The sequence below is a fragment of the Lagenorhynchus albirostris genome, chromosome 20, assembly GCF_949774975.1.
Source record: "Lagenorhynchus albirostris chromosome 20, mLagAlb1.1, whole genome shotgun sequence".
In the NCBI taxonomy this organism is placed as follows: Eukaryota; Metazoa; Chordata; class Mammalia; order Artiodactyla; family Delphinidae; genus Lagenorhynchus; species Lagenorhynchus albirostris.
Genome location: NC_083114.1, coordinates 20,766,513 through 20,778,892, shown reverse-complemented (window position 1 = coordinate 20,778,892; position 12,380 = coordinate 20,766,513). Strand labels below are relative to the sequence as shown.

General features: G+C 38.1%; 1 pseudogene; it reads right to left on the bottom strand.

Moving 5' to 3' along the window:
• Positions 1-5,929: 5,929 nt before the first annotated feature.
• On the bottom strand, positions 5,930-6,324 carry LOC132511308 (small ribosomal subunit protein uS8-like; annotated as a pseudogene).
• Positions 6,325-12,380: the final 6,056 nt, after the last annotated feature.

Sequence of the window (12,380 nt, the reverse complement as noted above, 5' to 3'; positions counted from 1 at the left end):
ACCAACATTTTTTTTTCTTTTTTTTTTTTGCAGTACGCGGGCCTCTCACTGTTGTGGCCTCTCCCATTGCGGAGCACAGGCTCCGGATGCGCAGGCTCAGCGGCCATGGCTCACGGGTCCAGCCGCTCCGCGGCATGTGGGATCTTCCCGGACTGGGGCACGAACCCGTGTGCCCTGCATCGACAGGCGGACTCTCAACCACTGCACCACCAGGGAAGCTCAACATTTTTTAAAAAATTTATTTATTTTGGGTTGCGTTGGGTCTTTGTTGCTGTGCGCGGGCTTTCTCTAGTTGCGGTGGGCGGGGGCTACTCTTAGTTGCGGCGTGCGGGCTTCTCATTGCGGTGGCTTCTCGTGTTGCAGAGCACAGGCTCTAGGCGCCCAGGCTTCAGGAGTTGTGGCTCGTGGGCTCTGGAGCACAGGCTCAGTAGTTGTGGCACACGGGTTTAGTAGCTCCACGGCCTGTGGGATCTTCCCGGACCAGGGCTCGAACCCGTGTCCCCTGCATTGGCAGGTGGATTCTTAACTACTGCGCCACCAGGGAAGCCCCACATTTTTTATTTGTGTTCTTTTTGATAGTAGCCATTCTGACTGTATGAGGTGATAATATCTCATTTGCATTTTAATTTGCAGTTCTCTGATGGTTAACAATGTTGAACATCTTTTCATGTGCCTGTTGGCCATCTGTATGACTTCTTTGGGAAAATGTCTATTCAGGTCGTCTGCCCATTTTTAAATCAGGTTGCTTGGTTTTTTGATGTTAAGTTGTATGAGCTATTTTAGTATTTTGGATACTAACCCCTTATCAGTCGTATCATTTGCAAATCTTTTCTCCTATTCAGTAGGTTGTCTTTTCATTTTGTCAATGGTTTCCTTTGCTGTGCAAAAGCTTTTAAGTTTCACTAGGTCCCATTTGTTTAATTTTGCTTTCATTTCCTTTGCTTTAGGAGACAGGTCCAAAAAAATATATTGCTACGACTTATGTCAAAGAGTGTTCTGCCTATGTTTTCTTCTAGGAGTTTTATGGTTTCTAGTCTTAAATTTAGGTCTTTAATCCATTTTGAGTTTATTTTTGTAAATGGTGATAGAGAATGTTCTAATTTCATTCTTTTATATGTAGCTGTTTAGTTTTCCCAGCACCACTTATTGAAGAGATAGTCTTTTCTCCATTTTATATTCTTTTTTAAAAATACATTTATTAATTTATTTTTTTGGCTGCATTGGGTCTTAGTTGCAGCACATGGGATCTTTGTTGTGGCACAGGTTCTTTGTTGTGGTGCGTGGGCTTCTCTAGTTGTGGTGCACGGGTTTTCTCTTCTCTAGTTGTGGCACGCGGGCTCCAGGGCACGTGGGCTCTGTAGTTTGCCGCACACAGGCTCTCTTGTTGAGGTGCGTGAGCTCAGTAGTTGTGGCGTGAGAGCTTAGTTATCCTGGGGCGTGTGGGATCTTAGCTCCCCGACCAGGGGTAGAACGCGAGTCCCCTGCATTGGAAGGTGGATTCTTTGCCACTGGACCACCAGGAAAGTCCCTCTCCATTTTATATTCTTACCTCCTTTGTCATAGATTAATTGACCATAAGTGCATGGGTTTATTTCTGGGATTTCTATCTTGTTCCATTGATCTATATCTTACACTTATACACAAAGTTACTCAAAATGGATCAGAAACTTGAACATTAGACCTGAAACGATAAAACTCCTAGAAGAAAACATAGGTGGTAAGCTTCTTGACATCTGTCTTGGTGATGTTTTTTTTTTTGGATTGACACAAAAAGCAAAGGCAACAAAAGCAAAAATAAATAAATGAGACTACGTCAAACTAAAAAGCTCCTGCACAGTAAAGGAAACCATCAACAGAATTAAAAAGCAACATACCAAATGGGAGAACATGTTTGCAAATCATGTGTCTGATGAGGGGTTAATATCCAAAGTATATAAAGAACTCATACAACTCAATAACAAAACAAAACAAATAATATAATTTTAAAATAGGCACAGGATCTGAATAAACATTTTTCTAAAGAAGACATACAGATAGCCAACAAGTACATGAAAAAGTGCTTAACATCACTAATCCTCAGGGAAATGAAAATCAAAACCACAGTGAGATATCACCTCACACCTGTTAGAATGGCTGTCATCAAAAAGACAAGAAATAACAAGTGTTAGTGAGGATTAAAGGAAAGGGAACCCCTGTGCACTGTTGGTGGGAATATAATTTGTGCAACCAGTATGGAAAATAGTATGGGAGTTACTCAAGAAATTAAAAGTAGAACTACCATATGACCCAGCAAGTCCACTTCTGGGTATTTATCTGAAGAAAACAAAAACACTAACTCAAAATACATGCACCTCTATGTTTATTGTAGCATTATTTACAATAGCCAAGATATGGAAGAAACACATGTCCATATATTCTGTATATTCATTAGACACACACACACACACACACACACACATACACACACACACAATGGAACATTATTCAGCCATAGAAAAAGAAGGAAATCTGGCCATTTTTGACAATATGGGTGGACTTTGAGGGCATAATGTTAAGCAAAATAAGTCAAACAGAGAAAGACAAATACTGTATGATCTCACTTATATGTGGAATTTAAAATCAAAAAAAACAACCAAAGAAAAAAATTCCCAAGCTCACGAATACAAAGAATAGGGGTGGGGTGGAGGTGCAGAATGGATAAAGGAGGTTAAAAAGTACAAAATTCCAGCTGTAAGATGCATAAATCATGGGGATATTATGTACAGCAGAGTGACTGTGCTAAGTAATACTGTATTGTACATTGGAAGGTTGCTAAGAGAATAAATCTTAAAAGTTTTCAACACAAGAAAAAAAAGTCATAACAATATATGGTGATTGATGTCAACTAGAATTATTGTCGTGGTCATTTTGCAGTATACAGAAATATCTCATCACTGTGTTGTATACCAGATGCTAATATAATTTTATATGCCAATTATATCTAAATTGTAAAAAGTCAACAGAATAAAAAGAATAGATACATGTATATGTATAACTGAATTACTTTGCTGTACACCTGAAACTAACATAACATTGTTAACCAACTATGCTCCGATATAAAATAAAAAGTTTTTTAAAGTCAACAGAATATATTCTGTTACTACTTTGAAGGTAATGTGCCCTTTTTCTTTGTCTTATTTTAAGATTTTTTTCATTGTCTTTGATGTTTAACAGTTTGATATGCTACGCCTATGTATATTTTTGTTTCCATTCATCCTTCTTGGGATTCACATAATGTCATAAGTGCATTTTTTTTTGTCTTGTCAGCTTGGAATTTTTCAAGCACTATCTCTTAAAGAAAAGATCACCCTTATACATGCTCACATCTAAGATATGTTATGTATACATCTGATGTTTTCGCTGTGTACAATGTGACTATTTTTTATGTGAATTTTCACTCTTCTTTTTCTCTGTATATGCTTCAATCTAAATATTTTTCATTAGCTTTATAGTTCACTAATTCTCTCTTTTGCTGTGTCTAATTTCCTATTAAACCTATCTATTACATGTCTAATTTCAGTTATCATATCAGTCAATTCTAGAATTCCTACTGGAGTCTTTCTATCGATTCAATTGTTTGATGGTTTTTTCCATCTCTCTGTCTCTCTCTTTCCCTCTCTTTTCTTAAGCACATAAATAATAGCTCTTTTTCAGTCCTTGTCTGATAGTTCCATTATTTGGCTTAACTTTGGTCTATTTATAGAGTATGTTTTTTTTCTTCTTGGTCTTCAGCCATAAAGTCCTATATTTTGGCATGCCAGGTAATTTTCAATTAAATGCTAGACACTGTATGAAAAAAAGTATAGAAGATCTAGATGATACTGTCTTCCTCTCAAGAGGATACACACTCTCCTTTGCAAGGCAGATAGAATAGCAGTTGATTATCTTAATCCAGTCAGCGACTTAGCTACTCAAGGAAAGTTTTGACAGTTTTGTTTATCTCTGATTTTTTTTGGCAGATCTCTAATTTGTCTAAAGCAAAGTTGGTTACCTCAGCTTTATAATGCCTTCAGACAGATGTTTTATGTATTATAACTGCCTTTTCTAGCTGTTCTCAATGGAACAGTTGGTTTGCCATATGCTACTCCTTTATTACTGCATACCTCTTTTGTGCACTATAGCAGTATTTCAGAAAATAATTAAAATTTTGTAGTGATAACCAATACACTCATTTGATTACATTTTAATGGAAAAAAGCTGTAATTTTTATCTGAGCTCAAAATATTTTTTTAACGTCTCTATTGGAGTATAATTAATTTACGATGGTGTGTTAGTTTCTGCCAAAATATTTTTATTGTGTCCAACTGCTCACGGGCCATCTTGATATATCATAGGTACCTAAGAAGTATCCAGCTGAACTCTATGCTTTTCTTCCTCTCTTCCAGGTTTAAGGAGACCAAAGAGGTGTAAAAATTAATTTCAGGGCAGAAGACCTGAATAGACATTTTTCCAGAGACGACATAGAGATGGCTAATAGGCACATGAAAAGATTCTCAACATCACTAATCATTATAGAAATGTAAATAAAAACCACAATGAGATATCACCTTACACCTGTCATAATAGCTGTCATCAAGAAATCTACTACAAATAACAAATGCTGACAAGGAGAAAAGGGAACCCTCATGCATTGTTGGTGGGGATGTAAATTGGTGCAGCCATTGTGTAAAACAGTATGGCAGTTTCTCAAAAAACTAAAAATAGAGCTACTGTATGACCCAGCAATTCCACTCTTGGGTATATATCCAAAGAAGACAAAAACACTAATTCAAAAAGATACATGCATCCCAGTGTTCATAGCAGCATTATTTACAACAGCCAAGATGTGAAACAACCTAAGTGTCCATCAGTAGATGAATGGATAAAGAAGATGTGGTATATGTATACATAATGGAATACTACTCAGCCATAAAAAAGAATGAAATTCTGCCATTTACACCAACATGGATGGACCTAGAGGGTGTTATGATTAGTGAAATAAGTTAGAGAAAGACAGATACTCTGTTATCACTTATATGTAGAATCTAAGAAATAAAACAAACGAATGTATATCACAAAACAAAAACAGATACAGTAAGTCCCCTACATACAGATGAGTTCCGTTCCGAGAGCACGTTCTTAAGTCCAATTTGTTTGTAAGTCCAGCAAAGTTAGCCTAGGTACCCAACAAACACAATCAGCTATATAATACTGTACTGTAATAGGTTTATAATACTTTTCACACAAATAATACAGAATAAAACAAACACAAAAGATAAAGAAAAAAAACTTAACCTTACAATACAGTACCTTGAAAAGTACAGTAGTACAGTATAACAGCTGGCATACAGGGGCTGTCATCAAGTGAACAGGCAAGAAGAGCTACTCACTGGAGGAGGGAGAGGAGGTGGGAGATCGTAGAGCTGAAGGTTCGTCAGCAACAGGAGACGGAGGGCAAGCTGCAATTTCACTCATGCCTGACACTGATGGAACATATGTTGGCATCTTTGAAAGTTCACAACTTGAAGGTTCGTATGCAGGGCACTTACTGTATAGAGAACAAACTAGTGGTTACTAGTGGGGAGAGGGAGGGTGGAGGGGCAAGATAGGGGTATGGGATTAAGATGTCCAAACTACTATGTATGAAATAAATAAGCAACAAGGATATATTGTACAGCACAGAGAAATATAGGCATTATTTTGTAATATATTTAAATGGAGTATAATCTATAAAAATTAAATTTCTATATTGAACACATGAAACTAATAAAATATTGTAAATAAACTATACTTCAATTTTAAAAGAATTTAAAAAATAATCTGCTTTCATTATTTCATTAGGAAAACATACATTTGTGTCTTACATTTTTTTTCCTCTGAGGCATTTTATTTGCACATATGCATTACATCCCTAGAAAAAGAATCAAAGGATTTTCCCTCCTGTGTGTTTTCGTCTTGCTTCTTATGGTCCGTCATGCCAGCTGAGGTTGTCAGTACAATGAAACCAAACTGACAGGACAGGAGCAGCTTATACTGCCATTTTTCTAGATCTTTGAGTCGCACATCAAATCTGGGGCTGATCACACCACACTTATTTAGCCTGCCTGTGAGGTTCACAGCAATCTTCCCATCCCTGTGATCATTGGTGATTTCAGATTCGCCAAAGTAACCACGCTTCATTGTCACAGTTAGAAACCTGACGATGACTTTGGAGCACAGCCTAATAAGAACCTGGCATCTGCCTCTCTTTTCGGCATTGTTGATACTGTTGAGAGCATCAGCCAGGACATTTATGTGCACCATTATGGCAGCATGGAAAGATGGCGAAAGGAGCTGTGTCTTACATTTGTAATAGCAAGTAAACATCTACCAGGCAATAGCTCAGAAAAGCTTCATGAAAAAGTTAAGTTTGAAAAGATGCAACATATCATGGTTGATGAAGCTAAGAATTTCCACACTGACAACAGAGACTACTATGAGGAAAACAATCACTAAAAGGACAAAGAATTGCCCAGGAATATTTTTTTGGTTTTCTTGGACTACTTTCTGTAAATTTGCACCACTTGGATTACAGGGGCCTCCCCACTTCTTAACCTAGCATTCAGGAAGAGAATACACCAGAGTGGTTTGCAATGAGATCCAAAAGCCAAGTACCTGCAAAGAGCAGTGCAGGACGTCAGAGGAAATTCTCCACCTAACATCCCTCCTGACTTTCTGGGGGTTTCCTGGACTCAGGGTGTGGATGGCACTTTAGAGATTAGAGCGAATTGTATTTGGAACATGAGGAGACCCATGTGGCAGAGCTATGCCAGTTCTTTTTTAAAAAGGATCACTCCCTGCAAGGGGTTTGTGTTTTAATAAGCACAGCAGATGAAGCTCCTTAAAGAAATGAGGAAGCAAAGGGTGTAGTCCAGAGCAACAAGGCAGCTGAGGGGCTGGATGAGCACATCAGGTTGGACAGTGTCGTCTGGTTTTCGAACTTGGGAAGGAAGGTCACGTTTGAGATCACTCCAAGCATGGCTGAGACAACTATTGTACAGAATCTTATGCTCTCTCCAGCATGTGTTTCCAGTATGGAAACAGCTGTATATTCTGAAGGATAACTGATTGGAAGGCCCCCTGACTAAGAAGAAAGTCTGCCTGTGTGTGAAACTAGCTGTTCTAGGTGCTGGGAATCCCGTGGCAGATGTGAACTGGAATCTGTGAACAAAGGAGTACAAAGAATGGCAAAGCACGAAAAGTGATAATATGGTTGTAAAATGGGCTGTCCTTTTTTAAAAGCCTCACTTTACTCTCCTCCCTCCTGCTAATTTTCAGTCATTGTCCCTATGGGTTAAATCAACCAGAATTTAGCTGGCAAGGGAGCCTATTAATGTCATCCAGTCAGCCTCCCAGGGTCCAGAACAGGATGGAGAATGGATCCCAGAGGGACAAATGGAAGATGTTCACAACACATCTTGTTATTGGGGCTTGTTAGAGGCTTTCTTCAGAACTCTGTCTTCTACAGAACCTTCCATTCCCATTGGGTCTGCTGGGTCGTCATGTTAAAATGGCTGGGCATTCTCACTTTGGACCTGCTACAGAGTACTGTCCTCTGGCAGCCTTACTGGTTGCCAGAAAGTAGATTAGAGCTGCATGTCTGAAATTCAGAGAAACCAACCAAACATGGAGCTTCCCTCTTTGTAGTGGGCAGTGAACAGTGCTGTAATTCACTTCTTGGTTTTTACCCAAAGAGGTTCAAAACTTATGTCCACAGAAAGACCTACACACAGATGTTTATATGGAAGCTTTATTCATAACTGCCAAATCTTGGAAGCAACCAAGATGTCCTTCCACACCAGTGCCCTTCCCTTAGTGGAAGAGATTTGGTGCGATTGTAGAGTTAATCAGCATTTAACTCAACAACCCTACCGGTCAGGCCCTTGGCATGGTGCTCAGCCATATCTACCCTGAAAATTATATGGGATGAGTGACCGCTCCAAGGCTTTTTTGTTTTCCGTGGATCTCCTCAGTGGGATAGTTTTCTCTCAATCTCAATTTTTCATTGTCTATCCTTCCTAGAGCTATCAGAAAAAGGCAATTTACTCTACAGTCTTTGTAATTACTGTTGTTGCCATAGAAACTAAAAGCCATAGTCACCCCAATGCCTTGCCCTCCAACTTTACTTCATCCTATGCCACTCCTGATGATGATGCCACCGTGTGCGTGTGTGTGTGTGTGTGTGTGTGTGTGTGTGTGTGTAAACTATTAACAGGTAGCCTGAAAGGATACCCACCAAAGTCATGATGGTTTTTGCTGCTGGAGAGAAGGGAGAGAAATTGGGTGGGGAAGAGAAGAAAGAGGAGTTCAGATTTTGCTAAGGTATGTTATTTCTTTTATTTAAACAAAAGCTTAAAGCAAATATGAAAAAATCTTAACACATAAATCCTAGATGGCAAAGAGTCATTGTGTATATATATATATATATATATATATATGTTTTTACTTTCTGTGATTTTCAAATTTTACTCCTCCCCATTCCTCATGCATCATTATTCATTTTGATCATGAGGGACTTATCCCAGGATACAGGATGATAGAAAACTAAGAAAGTAATTCATAAAACTGTTACATCAACACGTAAAGACATACATACATGACAAAATCATATCAGTAAATGCCCCAAATTATTACATTACACAAAATGCAAAAGTCATAAAAAGCAAAAGCTGTCTTTTTCACATCTGTGTTCCCCTGACACTCATTTGCCCTTCCCTGGAGCCAAATGCTACTGCAATTTTTTTAAGGATACTTCCAAAGATATTTAATGCATTTGCAAGCACATCCTTATATCAATTCTACAAGCAAAAGATAGACTTTTTTCTGCATGTTGCTTTGTTCGCCATACAATATACCTTAAAGATGGTCCCACATCCTATACTACAAAGCTACAGTAATCAAGACAGTATGGTACTGGCACAAAAACAGAAATATAGATCAATGGAACAGGATAGAAAGCCCAGAGATAAACCCACGCACATATGGTCACCTTATCTTTGATAAAGGAGGCAAGAATATACAGTGGAGAAAAGACAGCCTCTTCAATAAGTGATGCTGGGAAAACTGGACAGGTACATGTCAAAGTATGAAATTAGAACACTCCCTAACACCATACACAAAAATAAACTCAAAATGGATTAAAGACCTAAATGTAAGGCCAGTCACTATCAAACTCTTAGAGGAAAACACAGGCAGAACACTCCATGACATAAATCACAGCAAGATCCTTTTTGACTTACCTCCTAGAGAAATGGAAATAAAAACAAAAATAAATGGGACCTAATGAAACTTAAAAGCTTTTGCACAGCAAAGGAAATCATAAGACAAAAAGACAACCCTCAGAATGGGAGAAAATATTTGCAAATGAAGCAACTGACAAAGGATTAATCTCCAAAATTTACAAGCAGCTCATGCAGCTCAATAACAAAAAAACAAACAAGCCAATCCAAAAAGAGGCAGAAGATCTAAACAGACATTTCTCCAAAGAAGATATACAGATTGCCAACAAACACATGAAAGAATGATCGACATCATTAATCATTAGAGAAATGCAAATCAAAACTACAATGAGGTATCATCTCACACCGGTCAGAATGGCTATTATCAAAAAATCTACAAACAATAAATGCTGGAGAGGATGTGGAGAAAAGGGAACCATCCTGCACTGTTGGTGGAAATGTAAATTGATACAGCCACTATGGAGAACAGTATGGAGGTTCCTTAAAAAACTAAAAATAGAGCTACCATATGACCCAGCAATCCCACTACTGGGCATATACCCTGAGAAAACCATAATTCAAAAAGACACATGCACACCAATGTTCATTGCATCTCTATTTACAATAGCCAGGACACGGAAGCAACCTAAGTGTCCATCAACAGATGAATGGATAAAGAAGATGTGGCACATATATACAATGGAATATTACTCAGCCATAAAAAAAACCGAAATTGAGTTATTTGTAGTGAGGTGGATGGGCCTAGAGTCTGTCATACAGAGTGAAGTAAGTCAGAAAGAGAAGAACAAATACCATATGCTAACACATATATATGGAATCTAAGAAAAAAAAAAAGGTCATGAAGAACCTAAGGGCAAGACAGGAATAAAGACACAGACCTACTAGAGCATGGACTTAAGGATATGGGGAGGGGGAAGGGTAAGCTGTGACAAAGTGAGAGAGTGGCATGGACATATATACACTACTAAACGTAAAATAGATAGCTAGTGGGAAGCAGCCGCATAGCACAGGGAGATCAGCTCCGTGCTTTGTGACCACCTAGATGGGTGGGAGGGAGGGAGACGCAAGAGTGAAGAGATATGGGAACATATGTATATGTATAACTGATTCACTTTGTTATAAAGCAGAAACTAACACACCATTGTAAAGCAATTATACTCCAATAAAGATGTTAAAAAATTAAATAAATAAAGATGGTCCCACATCAATATGCATAGAGAGCGCTATTCTTTTATGGCTTCATAGTATTACAATATGTTGATATGTCATTAAGTTATTCAGCCCTTTTGGGTGGATATTTACTATTTTGTAGTCTTCTGCTATTAGATATAAAGTGAAATTCAGTTACCTGCACAGAAGTCATTTCAAACATGTTTAACCATATATGTAGAATAAATTCCTAAAAGAGGAATTGCTAGGTAAAGGGATATGTGCATTTAAAATTTCGATAGCTACTGCCAGATTGTTGTTGATAGAAATTGTACTACTTTATGACAATATACAAAAGTGCTTTTTCCCTACCAAATGGTAAAACAATTAAGTTTGAACTTAATGATTCTGTCAATCTAATAAGTGAAAAAGAGTGATATCTTGTTGTAGTTTTTAACTGATGATTCTATATCATAACCAAAGTTTCCATAAATTTAGGAACTATGTTAAATTCCTTTTCTGTGTTCTTCTGCCTGTTCACATCTTTGGCCATTTTCCTTTGGGGATGTTATTTTTTTTTCTCTTAGATTTGTAGAAACTTTTTTTTACAATTAGGAGTTAACTATTGTCTTTGGGACTTCCCTGGTGGCACAGTGGTTAGAAATCTGCCTGCCAATGCGGGGGACACAGGTTCGAGCCCTGGTCCAGGAAGATCCCACATGCCGCGGAGCAACTAAGCCTGTGCGCTACAACTGCTGAGCTTGCACTCTAGAGCCTGTGAGCCACAACTGCTGAGCCCATGTGCCACAACTACTGAAGCCCATGCGCCTAGAGCCCGTGCTTCACAATGAGAAGCCACCTCAATGAGAAGCCCGCGCACCACAACGAAGAGTAGCCCCAGCTCGCCACAACTAGAGAAAGCCCACATGCAGCAACAAAGACCCAATGCAGCCAAAAATAAATAATAAATTTATATTAAAAAGGAGTTAACTATTCTCTTCGATTTTTGTTGCAAATATATTCAAAGTGTGTTGTTCATTTCTTGATCCTTTTATAGTGTTTTTGCTATAAAGATACTTCTGTTTTTAAAAAAATCATTATTTTCTTTCCTGGTTTCTGATTGAGGGCCATATTTAGGCCTTCCGTATGCTGGGATTATAAAAAAATAAATGTCCTACTTTTTCTCCATGTACTTCCATGATTCAATAGTTTTACATTTAAGTATTGCATCCATTTGGAATTTATTTTGGTGTCAACTGTGATGTATGGTCCAAGCTTAATTTTTTTCAGATAGGTACTCAAGTCATTCAACATCGTTTATTGAATAATCCATCTTTTTTCCAAGTAATATGAATGCCACCTTTAATATATGTAATATTCCCAGACATATTTGAATTTATTTTTGGACATTCTAGTCCAACCCATTGACCTGCCACACAGCAGAACCATGTTGTTTTAATTATTGTAGCTTTACAATATGTTTTAATACTTGGCCATGCTAATTACCCTCAGCTTTTTCCTTTTTAGATTTTTCCTAGATAATCTTGCTTTTGATTTTTCAATGAAGTTTAAAAAAACTTTGATGCTTTGGAAAAAGTTGTGTCAGTATTTTTATTGGGATGACATTGAATTTATAGATTAACTTAGTGAAAATGGATACATTTATGATTTTGAGTTTTCTTATCCAAAACACTCTACTCTTGGGCTTCCCTGGTGGTGCAGTGGTTAAGAATCCACATGCCAATGCAGGGGACACATGTTCAAGCCCTAGTCTGGGAAGATCCCACATGCCACTGAGCAACTAAGCCCGGGCACCACAACTACTGAGCCTGTGCTCTAAAGCCCATGAGCCACAACAACTGAAGCCTGCGTGCCTAGAGCCTGTGTTCTGCAACAAGAGAAGCCACCGCAATGAGAAGCCTGCGCACCACAATG